The 13,972-nt window shown below is 38.8% G+C and overlaps 1 protein-coding gene across 4 annotated transcripts in view; it reads left to right on the top strand.

Annotated features, from left to right (window-relative positions):
• The first annotated feature begins 820 nt into the window (after positions 1 to 820).
• Positions 821 to 13,972, top strand: part of chd7 (chromodomain helicase DNA binding protein 7) — a 53,313-nt gene continuing 40,161 nt past the window's right edge. For all 4 annotated transcript variants that reach the window (XM_087240715.1, XM_087240717.1, XM_087240716.1 and 1 more), the window contains exon 1: positions 821 to 1,074. The gene's annotated coding sequence lies outside the window, so the exon portion shown is untranslated. The remainder of the gene's footprint in view (positions 1,075 to 13,972) is intronic.

Below are 13,972 nucleotides of genomic sequence, written 5' to 3'. Positions count from 1 at the left end.
TCATTGTCTGAACTTTCTGAAAGAACTTTCTTTCATAGCTGTCTGGAACAACTAAAAGCATTTAACTTAATACTAATTATATTTTTTACCAAAAATAAATATTCATAGTTGTTTAGAAAATGGCGTTACAGTTAAATAATCTTACTAACACAACACCGCAACGTGTTACATTTAATGTCAAAACATGTAATGGCGCCAAAGAAATGCTCAGTTTATTACGGGCTGCAGGCATTTAGATCAAGGACAGGCCTGAACATCCGGGCTACAGGCGCCAACAGGGATTGGTTGCTTTACGCTTCAGGTAAATTCACCTTGTTTACGTATGGCTTTGATGCGAATGTTTATCAACGGTATAGTTATTTGAGCTGTAGAGTAATGAATGTAAATGTAGTAAGTTAATCAGATTCAAGAAAGCAATTTCATCATGCTGTACCTAAATCTTTTTAAAATGTGAAACACATTCACTCACTACATTGCAGTAAAACACACTTTTTCGTGTTTTAACAATACATAAAGATATTTACATGACTTCTTAAGTCAGCAAACAAACATTCCCCTGAACCTACAACATTTCAGCAAGTGTGTATATACACAATGTTTATTTTCCTTGAAAATTCTTAAATATAATATAACGAAGTCTCAAAACAAGATTTATAGAAGAAGCCCATTCATAAAAGTTTATCCGAGACAATTATTTTCAAATAAATGCTTATTAAGACCTGTAAAATAAAAGAAAAGGCACTTGCGTCACAGCCCGGCGAGGTCACTCACGCGCACGCATGTTTATCCAGTAAGAGTCATGCACGCGCCCCCTGCCTGTGGAAGGTGAGCGAGCGCGAGTGTCTAGAGGAGAGGACACGAGAACGCGACTGCCCGGATCGATCGGATTAAACTCGAATTGAGTGAAATTAACACAAAGGAGAGAAGCAGAGTCAGCGAGGACGGGACGCTGAGACGCCGACTTCATCGGCACTATTTGAATTTCGACAGTTATTCGCGTATTTAAACGGATTTTCTGGATATACGAAGAGGAGTTAATTGGCGAAAACCCTAAACTGACCCGCGTTGAGTTGGGTAAGCATTTGCCTTTCTTTCTAACGATACGACACGAATCCACAAACTTTATCAATCGCACACAAACTTATTAGATAGTCCCAGGCGTTTATTGCGTTTTTGTACAATTATACATGTGCTTTCATTGTGAGAAAACTGTTTTTGAGTGCCATTTAACTTGTTTTCAGCCATGGTGGTGCTCGCGGTGAAAACGGTGTTTTAAAACGGCAAAAAAGTTATTTCAATTAAATGTTTCGCTGGAAGAACACACACCACACGTTGGCTTTTTCGTTTCTTGGCATTTTAACTTCTCGAAGAATCTCAAACTAGCTCGAGCACATGCTAACATTAGCTCATTTAGCTCACGCGCACTGCATTGTATAGAGCCGCACGGATCCCTATAGGAGTGGAAGCGATAAATATTTTTGATAAATTGGATACAAGGACTTTTTCCTTTCAAGTTGTAAGACAACATTTGTACACTTCATATTATAACGTTAATGGGTAAAACTATTTTTTCAAAAGCGTATAAAGTAAGCGTTCGTTAGCTAGCTAATTGTTGAGACACGAGGTGGTTTGAACGTAACGTTAGAGGTGAGTCATTGGCCGAGCTGAATGAGGGAGATCCCCGACCCCTTCTATCAACAATTACACTTATTAAATAGTTTTCAAGCGCACAAAACTGCAAGTAAGAATCACGCCAAAGTTGCTGTAATTGTGTTTTTCCTTTTATCGCTCGATGATGCTCGAAATAGCGTGTGGAAACAGCAAAGCGTGTTGGAAAGTGCGCTTGTCCGAAGGACAATATAGATACCATGGAAGGTTGCTTGAGGCCAGATGGTCAACCCCTCGTTTTCTTTTTTTATTCGTTTATGAAAGTCAAAACTTTAACATACTTTGATGAACACACTTCGCATGTGCTGCTTGTGCTCTGGATTCGGCAATCTGTGTTATTTTGATCGAGTGCTCGGCTGGGAGAAGTGCGTTCAGAGGCAGGCGTGCGCTGGGGTAATTAGCTGCTTGGAAGTGGCCGATCTGCTAAGAGACGGACAGCGTCGACTTCATTGTCTCACAACAAGCTAACTAGCTAGCTGGACACAACTCATCTCACGTTTCTTTTGTCCCTTTGGCCCCTCAACAGGTAGACGGTTTAAAGGGAGGGGGGATCGGGAACTGGGGGAAAACGCACCTGGTTTATTATTGGACATGTTTACTTGTTTTGAAAACTTTACATTTTGTTTTAAATCAAGTTAAAATTGCCTTTATTAGCTAATCTGCGTAATAAATACGCGCAGAAAACTTAAAAAGCACCTGCTTAATTTACAGCGTTCAAAAGTCACGAAGAGTGGAAAAAAAACTTACTTTTACTCCAATATAGGGTTTGATACGAGTTTTAACACGCGTGCGTGTTTTGTTGTTAAAAATGAACAAAAGTACATCACTTGGCGTTTTAAAGTTGATTTAAATGTGATTTAAACCTGAAACTGCAACAAAGAATCGTTTGAAGATCGCATCGTCGTTGTCTCGCTCCCTCTCATGTCTTTAACCTAAGATGGCAGCTTTTAATGTGTGTAGGTCCACTCAATGAGCAGATATGAAGCCGGTATGGCGGAGCAGATGTGAGGCTGCTTTGTAGTCGCTTTAGGCTTTTCATCTCGCTTGCCTTTTCTTGTGGTTGCTGGGGCTTGTTCACTAGTTGCATCAAATCGAAAAGTCAAGTGCCGGTTCCTCTTTTGTCTTTAGAGAAAAGTTTGAGTACACTTTAGTATCGTCAAATCCTGTAGTGATTCGTGTTAAACATTATTTGTAAGTTGTGTAAATTAATGTTGCAGTTCGTTTGAATACAAATAATTGATTTAGTTAGGCTTTTTAATGAACTAAAGTGATTTCGTTTGTTCAGTTTTGTTACTTAAAATGAATTGTAATTGTGTATACGTGCATTTTTAATTGGTGTCTGAACTCTTATAGGATAATTTGACAAATTTTGTCAAATCTCACCTTATATTTTGCTAAATTTACTTTAAGAAGTTCATGGCATCAGATAACTGTACACAATCCAGCCGGCCATGTTCACAAACCCATGTGAACTAGTGTAAGTGGGTGTTTAAAGGCCATAGTAAAGCATGACCCAAACAACAAACTCTTCACCTTTAAACCTATTAAAATGTGTTTCTGTATCTATAGTATGTGCCTGAATGAAATTCAGAAAAAAAGGGGCTACAATCCTTGAAACAATACAGTGCATATGCAAATCAGTTCTGTTTTTGTATATGGAAAAACACTGTCCATTTATATCTATTATTTGCAGCTTCTACAAACCCTATTGATACCATCTACCCTGGGACTGGCATTGAGAGTGCTGCAGAAGTGGGTCAGGCACCCCCTGCACATGTGCACACTAACACTGGTATTGGAGGGTGCTTTCAAAGCTGGTATTCCAGTTATCTGACAACATGCTTTCAATCTACGCCAGGAACCGCACCGCTGTGTCCAGGCCCTTTTCCTCCAACCCCTCCTCTCTAGCCATGGGTTAGCAGGAGGGCTGCAGTGGCCTGTTGTGCTGCAAAACAAGCAGGCTTTTTTTCCCTTTTCGCTGACCATCCCCCTCTTCCCTGCCACATAGAAGATGGAGGAACAGTTTCAGATGAATAGCTTGCAATAGATGAGTCTTATAATATTCAAATGAGAGACGCTGGCCTTTAATGGCTGAATCTGTTTCTCAATGAGATTCTAGAAGTTTTTAATGTGTTGGCTTGCTGCGTATGATTCCCTTACTGTTTTTGTCTGCGAGAAGACATTTTTTAGAAAGTTTTTATGATCTCTAAGCAGCAAATCTAGTGGTGTTAAGTCATGTAGAAATGTTAAATCTGCACTGTACCATGCTACTATCTTTGGTAGTGCGTGTTTTAACAGACATTTCAAAATAGCTTTTAGCACTTTCATAATCACATCCTCTGTTAATGTTGTGAGGCATGCGATTCACTCTTTGTGTTTATGTGCCATTTCCCCATTTTTCTTTTTCTTTTGGTTAAACAGAGCAGCCTTTTTCCTCTCGTACAGCAACTTGCTGATTCTGAATCCTTAGGCACATGCTCTGAATCCTCAGGCTTTTTGATGCTGTATTTAATGTAGTAATTCCCTTCAGGTCATTTTTACGTCCCTTGTGGCTATAGGCAGAAAGCAGAGCCCCAGGATGTACAACCTTTAAATCATCGGCCCTCAGGGAATGTCTAAATCATTGGTACATACTACCGTTGACATGATGTTATGATTTTTAAACTTTTTTTATTTTACATTTAACACCCTTTTGCATCACCATTTTTCACATGTTAATGTTAAAGTACCTTTTTGGAGTTTATATATATATATATTAGGGCTGCACAAAATAAAAAATAAAAAAACTGACATTGAAATATTTTCATTCACTGCGATTTATATATTGTGATATAAATGCAATTTCACCTGATGAATAGTTTGTAACGAATTCATAATTTTAGATAAATTGGGATGATTGTGTAGGGGAGCACATCTGTGTAAAATATAATTAAAATGACAAGTATAGTTAAATACAACAAACAAAAATATTCAAATAAACAATGATTTATAATTTTTTTGGGGAGTCAAACAGTATTCAGAAGCAGAGCTTAAATAATCACTGTATAATAACAATAATATTAATACTATTTTGATTTAATTGAGTACAATTAACCTTTAAGCTACAAATGTTTAATTGATTGTGCCCGAATGTTTAAGTTTGCTCAATTTTTACTTTCAGGGCTTAAACTTGCAAATAATAAACTTTCACTCAAAGGTTAAAATTTGAAATTACTCAACTATGTTGGTAACTAATGTCTTGACAACTATAATCCTGACTAAATTGTAGATCCCTACGATGTGACTATTGCGGACTCGCACATTGCGATATCGATGCTAAAACGATATATTGTGCAGACCAGATAGTTCGATAGATGGATAATCAACCAATATGTTTCTTAAAAAGGACCATCACTAAAACTTCTAAAAGTGAACAGCCATGTTTTACTGTTGCATAAAACAAATTTTAACAGTGTAAATAAACATTTAAAAGTTTAGTTGTAATAGTTTAATAGTTGTAATAGTCTAATTTTCTGTCTCTTATAAAATCAACCCAAAAGCATCAAGAACAGTCAGATAAAACTAATAAAATACTTGAAACAAAGTGGAGTTTTTTCCAAGCAAGGCTTAATTGCTTGATCATGTTTAAACTTTCATACTAAAATCTTTACAGATTTGTGGATTAAAAACAGCATATACACTCTGCTTCATTTTAGAGAGGCAACTTGACATGTAGCACTAATGCCTGTTGTGCTGAAATGTCTTCAGTGTGTGTGCTTGTGACAGACACACAGGTATTTCTGTATCAAATAGTCACTTATTGCAAAGCATTGCAATATACACACTTGCGATATTTCGATATGTAGCATAGGCCTAAAAGTTTATCTAGAAAATTAGGAACAGCCTTTATTTAATGTAAATGTATTATTATAACATCTTAAATTTCTTTAATGTCACTAACTTAGCAAGGATAGATGCCGGTGATCTAAAGCAATAATTCCAAATACCACCACCAGGTAATGGATCTGCTAAGACTTCCTCTGTGCAATGAAATGTCATTGTTGTGGTGATTGCTTTTAAATGTTGAACTGTGTTCTGCTAGAGGAACAAGGGAGTTTCATGGCTTTTTGCCCCAGCTGACCCTTCTGCAGGTCCTCAGCTGGTACGCAGACAAGTGCCGGAGGCAGACTGGGTGACAGCAGGTCTGGAAGTGAAGGTCAAAGTTCCCTCTTCCTCTTTTTCCAAATCTGCTATCTCCGACTGTCTGTGACTTTTAACTCAGCAAGCTCTTGCGTTCATCCATACAACAGAAATGCTGCTGTCTAGTTTTTCCTTGTAAAAAGAACAGCTTCATGTTTGAGGTGAAATGACTTGTCTTAGATGCAACAGATTTGTTCCCTGTATGGGTAAGCTTACACTAAAAAGTGTGAGGAAAAAACTCTTCCCTTTATTTACAGCCGTGTTGTGTAAAAGCACCATTTTGTGCAAGTGGAGCAGATCTGCTGCTCTAACCCCACTCGCTCTCTTGCTCTCCAGCTACCCACCCATCTCATCCTGTGTCACCCTCAAAACGTCTTTGTGCTCAGAGTTACTTGCCACAGATACACCCCCTCCAACCCCCCGCCCATGCATATAATGTGGAGGAGCACAGATATAAATTATGCCCAGCTGCAGTTAAAGCTTCTAGTGGGGGTTGTTGAAGAGGGAAATAAAATAAAAGGAATTCTGCTGGAGAGCGTTTGTGTAGGGAGCTTGTTTTGAGTGTGGCCCCTCCTTTTTGCTGTGATGCAAACCTCGTGTATGCTAAGCTTAAACCCAAGAGACAAACCACAGGTGGCCATAGACCTGCCCTCTCTTAACAGGGTTTTAAAGCTCCCTGTGAAATGGGAAAATTGGGGAGGTAGGATTGGTTAATCAGTGACTTGCTTGCCGAGTGCATTAAAGAGACTGTCGGTGTTAATGACTGCAATCACACGCACTTGGTGGGCCTTTCCTCCCCTGCCTTTTTCCCCCTTGAGTCTTTTTTTTTTTTCCACTGCTAGTATCACCATGCATTGCTCTTTTAGCAAGGGCACATTGGTTGGGTTGGTTTGGTTTGAGAGAAAAAAAAAACTATGCAGGTTGGTGCTCTGACACAGATGGCTGGAAACTGGCTCAGACTGCTTTTATGTTTATCACTTGTGTTAAAAGATAATCGTCGAATGAAGAATGTAAGATAGCATGAACTTGTTCACCTTATAAACGTGAGCTTATGTTATCTCAGGCATATTATCTTTTTGTGGCACTCATTATTGATGTATTTTGCCACTTTTGTTTTTCCCCCCACATATTTTTCCTTCGTTGACCAGATCTCAGACTTTAGTTTTAATGTACTACTGTTCATGCAACATGAATAGGCTGTCTGTATGACCTATAATGTTCATCAAATATGCATTCATTGTATAAGGCTTTATCAAACTTTAATGGCAGTTTTGTTTATCCCATGAATACCAGGTGCACCTCTATATTTTGCATGTAGAGCAACGACAACCTCAGTTAACTGTTTGTTAGCAATGCCATGTGTCATATATTCAGCTAACAGTGTGACTGATTGGCTCACTCACCTACTCTGTAACTTTACTGTTAGGAAACTGATTTTGATGTAGATGATGAGTTGCACAATTCATCTATTCACAGCAATGTTTGTTTGCAGTAATGGTCTGAAGTATCATATTTTCAAGTTCAAGGGTAAAGCAAAGGCGTCTGCACGAGTCTTTTCATTCTTTCACATACATTGCTCTGCGACATGGACACCTCTAAATGATGTTGAAAGAGTCACATACTTTATTTATAAGGTATAATTCACCTAAAAATGTTATTTTTGTCTTCATATAATGCTGTATTCGCGGCCGGGAAATCACACGTGACGTGAGCTGCTGACCGTGAGCTGTAATGCATGCGCGCTACTGTAATGCATGCGCGCTACCCTACCTAATGATAGACGTGCACGCGTCTCCTTTAGTGAACAGAACCTGCTGTGAGTAACAGGTAATAAAGTTGTAAATAATATTAAGTTTGGGTTATATATATATATATATATATATATATATATATATATATATATATATATATATATATATGAATATTATTCGTTTGGGTGCCGTGCGTGAAGTATGAACAGCACTTAGCAGTGAAAAGGAAACTGAAAGCGTGCACATTATTTAAATATTCATATCGCTTTTTAGAGTTAGGACTGCCACCAGCATTTGATATGCTTTTTTCTTTCATAGCGAATACACAGTTGTGCATGAAAATAAATGTTTACAGTGTCAGTATACCTACTCTAGCCTATATAATGTTGGCTTTACTAGTGAATTAAATGGTCTAATAATATTGTCAATGATTACAAGCATATCTCAAACATAGTTTAACATCAGAAATATTATAAGTAGAATAGAATTATTTATAGAAACCAGTAGACATACACATATTATACACATATTATTATTGTTGTTTTACCATATGTTTGAGAAAAAACTATAATAATTGCCGACTCATATTAACCTTTATTTTACATCTACAGAATCGTGAGAGAATCGTGATCTTTATTTTAACCCAAAAAAATTGCGATTCTTATTTTAGCCAGAATCTTGCAGCTTTAATATATATATATATATATATATATATATATATATATATATATATATATATATATATATATATACACACACACACACACACACATATACATACAGTGTTATATTTTTTTGGGGAGCTAGCTGTCTGTATTAATGCACACACATAGACACACAGCACCACGCTGTCTTTCATTCACACACATACACAAACATAGACAGTAGGGCTGTGCAATTAATCGAAAATGCGATTTCGATTTTGGCTTCTAACGATTATGAAAAACCATTAATTGAAATAAACGATTATTGCACCATTTACCACCCCTTTCCAGTTGTACATGTGTTGCTCTTAAAAGCGCGAAAAGACTGCATGATTCTGTGTGTGAGGCACACACACACACACACAGAACAGAAGCATGCTGTCAGCATTCAGTCTCATTCGCACACTGAGACGAGCAGAGCGCAGTCAGCGCACACATCTAAAAGGCTGATTTATACTTCTGCGTCAAAAGACGGCGTATGCTACGGCGCTGACGCATAGCCCTTCGCCGTGGCCGTCGCTGACATGCACCTCTCAAATGTAACTACACGTCGCAACGACGCGTAGCGTAAGCTCTTTGATTGGTCGGCTTGGTAGCGCTGACGAGTCTGGGCGGGACCGAGAGCCGTGCGAATGGCGCGAGCGATTGTTTACAAGTGTGGAGTCCCGTGAAGGAGCTCCGGATGGAAAGTTTTGTTTTGTGTTTACCTCATAGTTAAAGTTGTTGCACGTCCGCCGGTTCCTGCCTCAAAATGAGCGAGTTTGAGCCACTTGTACATCCCGGAAGTGTTCAGGAAAAGCAAAAAAGCCGCGAAGAAACTCTACACAGGAAACTCAACCTCACTGCCCATTACCGTTTCAGAAGTGTTAATGCAGACCAACAGAGACAGCGCGCAGAAGTATAAATGCACAGCCACGCGCGTTGCCTGCGCCGTGGGTTACACCGGTCACTTGATGCAGAAGTATAAATCAGGCTAAAGTCATCTTAATGTGAGTGCTTTAATGGTCAAATAGGTGTCAAAACGCGGCGTTTAGCGATTATTCATATCAACCCTCGTTTGTGTAATAAACAAACGAGTTGAGAATCAAAAGACACGCCAAAGAGAAACCATTAAAGAGACAGTGCGCGATAATCCTTCTGCCGCCTGTTTTTTATGATTTAATAATCAAACAACAAATGGAGAACATGCCTCTCTGCTCTTGACTGAAGGACTTTTGTACCTAAAGTTTTTCTTACAGTGTTGCTTAAAGCACAGTTTGTTTCATATTTTTGTTCTATTGTATTTATTTCTCTTTGCAGGGTGGAAAATAAAACTTGCAGTTGAAGTCAGAATTATCAGCCCTTCTGAATATTAGTAGCCCCTTTCCTCCCCAATTTCAGTTTAATGGCAAGAAGATTTCTGAACATAATAGTTTTAATAACTCATTTCTAATAACTGATTTTTTTATCTTTTTCATGATGACAACACATAATATTTGACTAGATATTTTTCAAAATACATGCATTCAGATTCAAAGTGCGATTTAGTGTAATTAAGCAGGTCATTGTATAACAGTAGTTTCTTCTGCAGACAATCTAAAAATATATTGCTTAAGGGGGCTAATATAATATACTTTAAAATGGGTTTCAAAATATTTAAATTATATATTTAATAATCGTGATTAGAATTATGACCAAAATATTCATGATTATGATTTTTCCCAAAATCAAGTAGCCCTAATAGACAGCACCAAACAAGCAGTTGCTTGCTTGCTCGCTCGAGCGATATTGTGAAACCGCCCGCTCCTGTTAAAAATACACCAGCGTTACCGACCGCTCCCGCGATTTATTCGGAAATTTATTCCCGTGCCGCATGAAATCTAGTCTGGTCCCGCGACAATGCACAGGTACAGCCGCAGTAATGCAGACCTATACCCAGAAGTGTCGCTGTAACAGCCGACTGGAAAAGAGAGGCGAGGTAAAGTCACACCAGCAGGTGAAATGGGCCACAGAGAGAGAGAGAGAAATGTTCATTTTCATTTCCTCAATCGCAGAGAAATAAGGGCTTCTGCTGTGTCAGTGAAAGACTCTCCAGAAAACACACACACGCAGTAAAATTGTGCACAGTTTCTGCGTTTTTAAGTAGTTGGCACCTGGATTGTTGTAAATAACCGCGCTCACCTTCCTCGCGCCAGAGCGCATATGAGATCAGCCTCTAGGATTTTTTTACACAGATCTACCGACTTCCTGTGGCGTTATTATTTCAATGACAAATGTTGTGAGCGCAGTATTAGAAGTCGGGATCGCATTTATTTAATAGCCTACGAGTATATGAATCTCTGTGCTTGCGCGCCGATTTTCTCTGCTCGTGCGCTAAACTTCTTGCATGCCACCTCAAATATAAGCCGCTTCAAGAGTCACAGATCTTCTTGTGCGCTCTCAAACAAACAAACGCTGCTGGGTGCGATTTAGTGCGTTTATGTAACAAGTATGTCTTCAATAGTCCTACAGAGTAGCATTAGTGCGTCCTGAAGTAAAGTGAAACGGTAATACGTTGTGTTTGTGGCCTCGCGCATCACGCACCTGTCAGTCAGTCAGCACGTCACCTTAAAGGGTAAACAAATGACGCACAGCACTACTACGGTTACAGAAAAGTTTGGTCTATTATAATTCAGTTACCCTTTAATACGTTTTGGTGCGATTATTACCGTCTATTAAAAAAATAAAATGTTTTGAATGAGAAGCTGTAATGGAGCCGTAATAACAGATAATAATTATTACTAAACCGATTCTGAATTGTCCTCGTCTGCAACGCGCTGCACCAAAGAAACAATTAATTTTGACACCCCTACTAATATCCCATGGCAAAAAAAGTGATACATTTTTAATAAACTGTTAAAGTATTTATGTCTGTGATGCAGCAAATCCAGAGACTATTGTGTACACATGATTTTAGATTAAAATTCACTTTAATGTGTGATATGACCTAAAAGGGGTTATATAAACAAACATTTTTTCATCTCAATTTAAATTAGTGGCATTGACCCAGAAACAGTATTTCATAGGTCACCCATACTTTACAAGTAGGGTTATTACAGTTCACTAAAACCTTACAACTAAAATTAATTGTTGCTTGAAATAAAGTCAATAAGTTATGTTTATTGCGTTTTATTTAGTTGCCAAGAGTTTCTTGTTTGTGTTTGATGTAAAGTAAAAATGTAATAATAATAATTAATAAATAATGCACATTAAACATCCAGTTTTCAATTTTTTGAATTTGAACTTACAAAATATTGAATGTTTTTGTATGTGTCCATATTAATTGGACTACGGTGGGCTTTGGTCCTGGGCACTGTAACTGAGGTTTAACTGTGTATTTGTTAGTATGTTTGAAACTAGTATATTGTTTTAGAAATTGACTGAAAAGTCTAAACTGACTGGCTGATCACATGATCTGTATGGTGACTCTCAAAAATATTCTGGTTTTGTTTTTCCCGCATGAGTTATTCTCAATGAGGGGTTGAGAATTGTGGCAATAACTTGCCCCTAACTGGACCTTTATTCAGATTTATAATGCAGAACAGTGATCACACTTCTCATGCACTGGGCTTTTTAGCCTATATAACTTGGGCCATGAATCACTGGAAATGCTGAAGGCTGATCTTGCAAGTATTTGTTACCCACCAAGTAGGCTACATTGCTTGTCCTTGTGACATTGAGTACAATTTTAAAACAGATTTTTTTTAATAGTGTTGTTTTTCTTATTGATGGAATTGCAATTTTTTCCTTATGATGTTCTGGTATTTCTAATGTTAATGTCAAAACATTTAATGAAAATGAAATGCAAATTTTTTATTATAATCTGCTCAATTGTTATTTATGTTTTGTTTGGGTAAGCTAACTATTTAACACCATTCCCTGGTTGTGAATGTGAATGTCTGTGTTTTCAGTTCTTTTTCTGCCCTCTGGTCAGGGGCAAGCCTGGCCACCCACTCGCATCAGTTACGCTATGAGTAAGTGAGTACGTCACAGTGCTTGTGCTCTATGGCTTGTGCTCCTCCTGAGGGGTGTGGTTCTCCAGAAGGAGCTGTTCTGGCACTCAGCCACATCTGTCACTCTCCAAAGAGAATTGGGTGAACGGTCAGCCTGCCGGCTTAGACGCCAAATCTGATCATAGGGATTCAAATTTGCGGCTTTTGGCATGGCTCTGTAGGATCTCCCACCATCCCCCGCCATTGCAGCAAGAATAGCGTAGTACTCTGGTGAATAGGGACTGATTTATGACTGTGGTGTTGAGACTCCTCTTCCTGCTCTTAACTAGAGCTGTGAAGAGATTAAAGCTGTGGTGCTGTCACCCACAGGCAGACGTATCTCCTCCTTCCGATCACTCCTCTCATTAAGATTAGCTGTGGTTGTAATGGTCAGCCTGTGTCACCACCTTCAGGTCTTCAGGACAACAAGAAGTGGAGCGTTTAGTTTAATCCACTGCAATAGGATAGCATGCTCATTTGATAGGCTATTTCTGATGTTAGTGAAGGTTGTTTGTGCTGGTCTGTTGGTTTTGGTGAAGTTGTGTAAGTGTAACTTTTTGTGTGTGTGTGTGTGTGTGGTTTGTAATCAAGTGTCTGCGCTGTGATATTACCTTACAGGAAGTCTTGTCACCTCTTGCCACAGTGCATGACCACTAGCCTATTACAATTGTGAAGTAATCTTGATTTACACATTTGCTCGTTTGTCACTAGTTTTGTTGGTTTGTTTTATTTGTTGCCATAGTGTTGTATAACAATTAATTGACAATTTCAGTACATTTGTGGCTATTTATTTCCCCATAAAGAATGTTTAAATTACAACATGCTGAAACTTGTTTTTCAGTGTGGCTCTTTGATCCTTAGATTAGCTGGGTCAGTGTAGATTTTCACCAGGATAGTTTTAGCAGCCATGTGGAGAGGCCTAGAGAAAGAGGAAAATTGGGGGTTGGGTGAATCAGGACTAAAGGAGGAACCATATGGGAGGAGCTTTGTCGGGGGTGGAAAAATTTTTTTGTGGGGTAGTTGGAGTTGAGGCAACGCATTCCTTGCCCACCCGTCTCTTCTACATGTTTAAAAACCCCCATATGTGCTTAACCACAGCTACATCTGTGTATGTGTGTTGGTGAGTAAATGAGTAGGACATCTTAACAGGTTATATTTGCCCCCACCCTTGCCTGGTTTATCTCACATCTACATAATTCCCCCTGCTTATCTGATTACTTTGCACTTGGGGAAGACTGGTTAGTAATACTCCTGCTCCAAAGTGCTTCAGAAACGCACATTCAGGAAGCAATGTAGATGGTTTAAAGACTTGGCTTCAGCAGGTGGGCCGCCTGCTTGTGTTCCTACATCTGCCTGCCTGGTCTGGCAGCTGCTGTTGTTTAACAACCACTGCTTCCACTGCTGCCTCACTCCAAACTCCTTTGTTATTTCCCCACCATCAACGAATTGTAAAGAATGAATGAATTTAGGCTTGTGGTGTGTGTGTGTGTTGGCCCTTTTGTTTGGAAGCAGAAGGAACGGGGTGGGGGCTGGGATCAAAGGTTGGCAAAGAGTCAGTTACAACTGATTTAACTGCAAAAAAGCCCCAGTCTCACCACCCTTCAACTGCTCATATCTCAAAAGTTCTGACTCACTTGCTAAAAATTTAATAAAGCATGCT

The sequence above is a fragment of the Danio rerio genome, chromosome 2 (assembly GCF_052040795.2).
Source record: "Danio rerio strain M-AB ecotype USA chromosome 2, GRCz13ab, whole genome shotgun sequence".
In the NCBI taxonomy this organism is placed as follows: Eukaryota; Metazoa; Chordata; class Actinopteri; order Cypriniformes; family Danionidae; genus Danio; species Danio rerio.
Note: the sequence above shows the minus strand (reverse complement) of the source record. Positions and strands in the feature narration are given on the sequence as shown.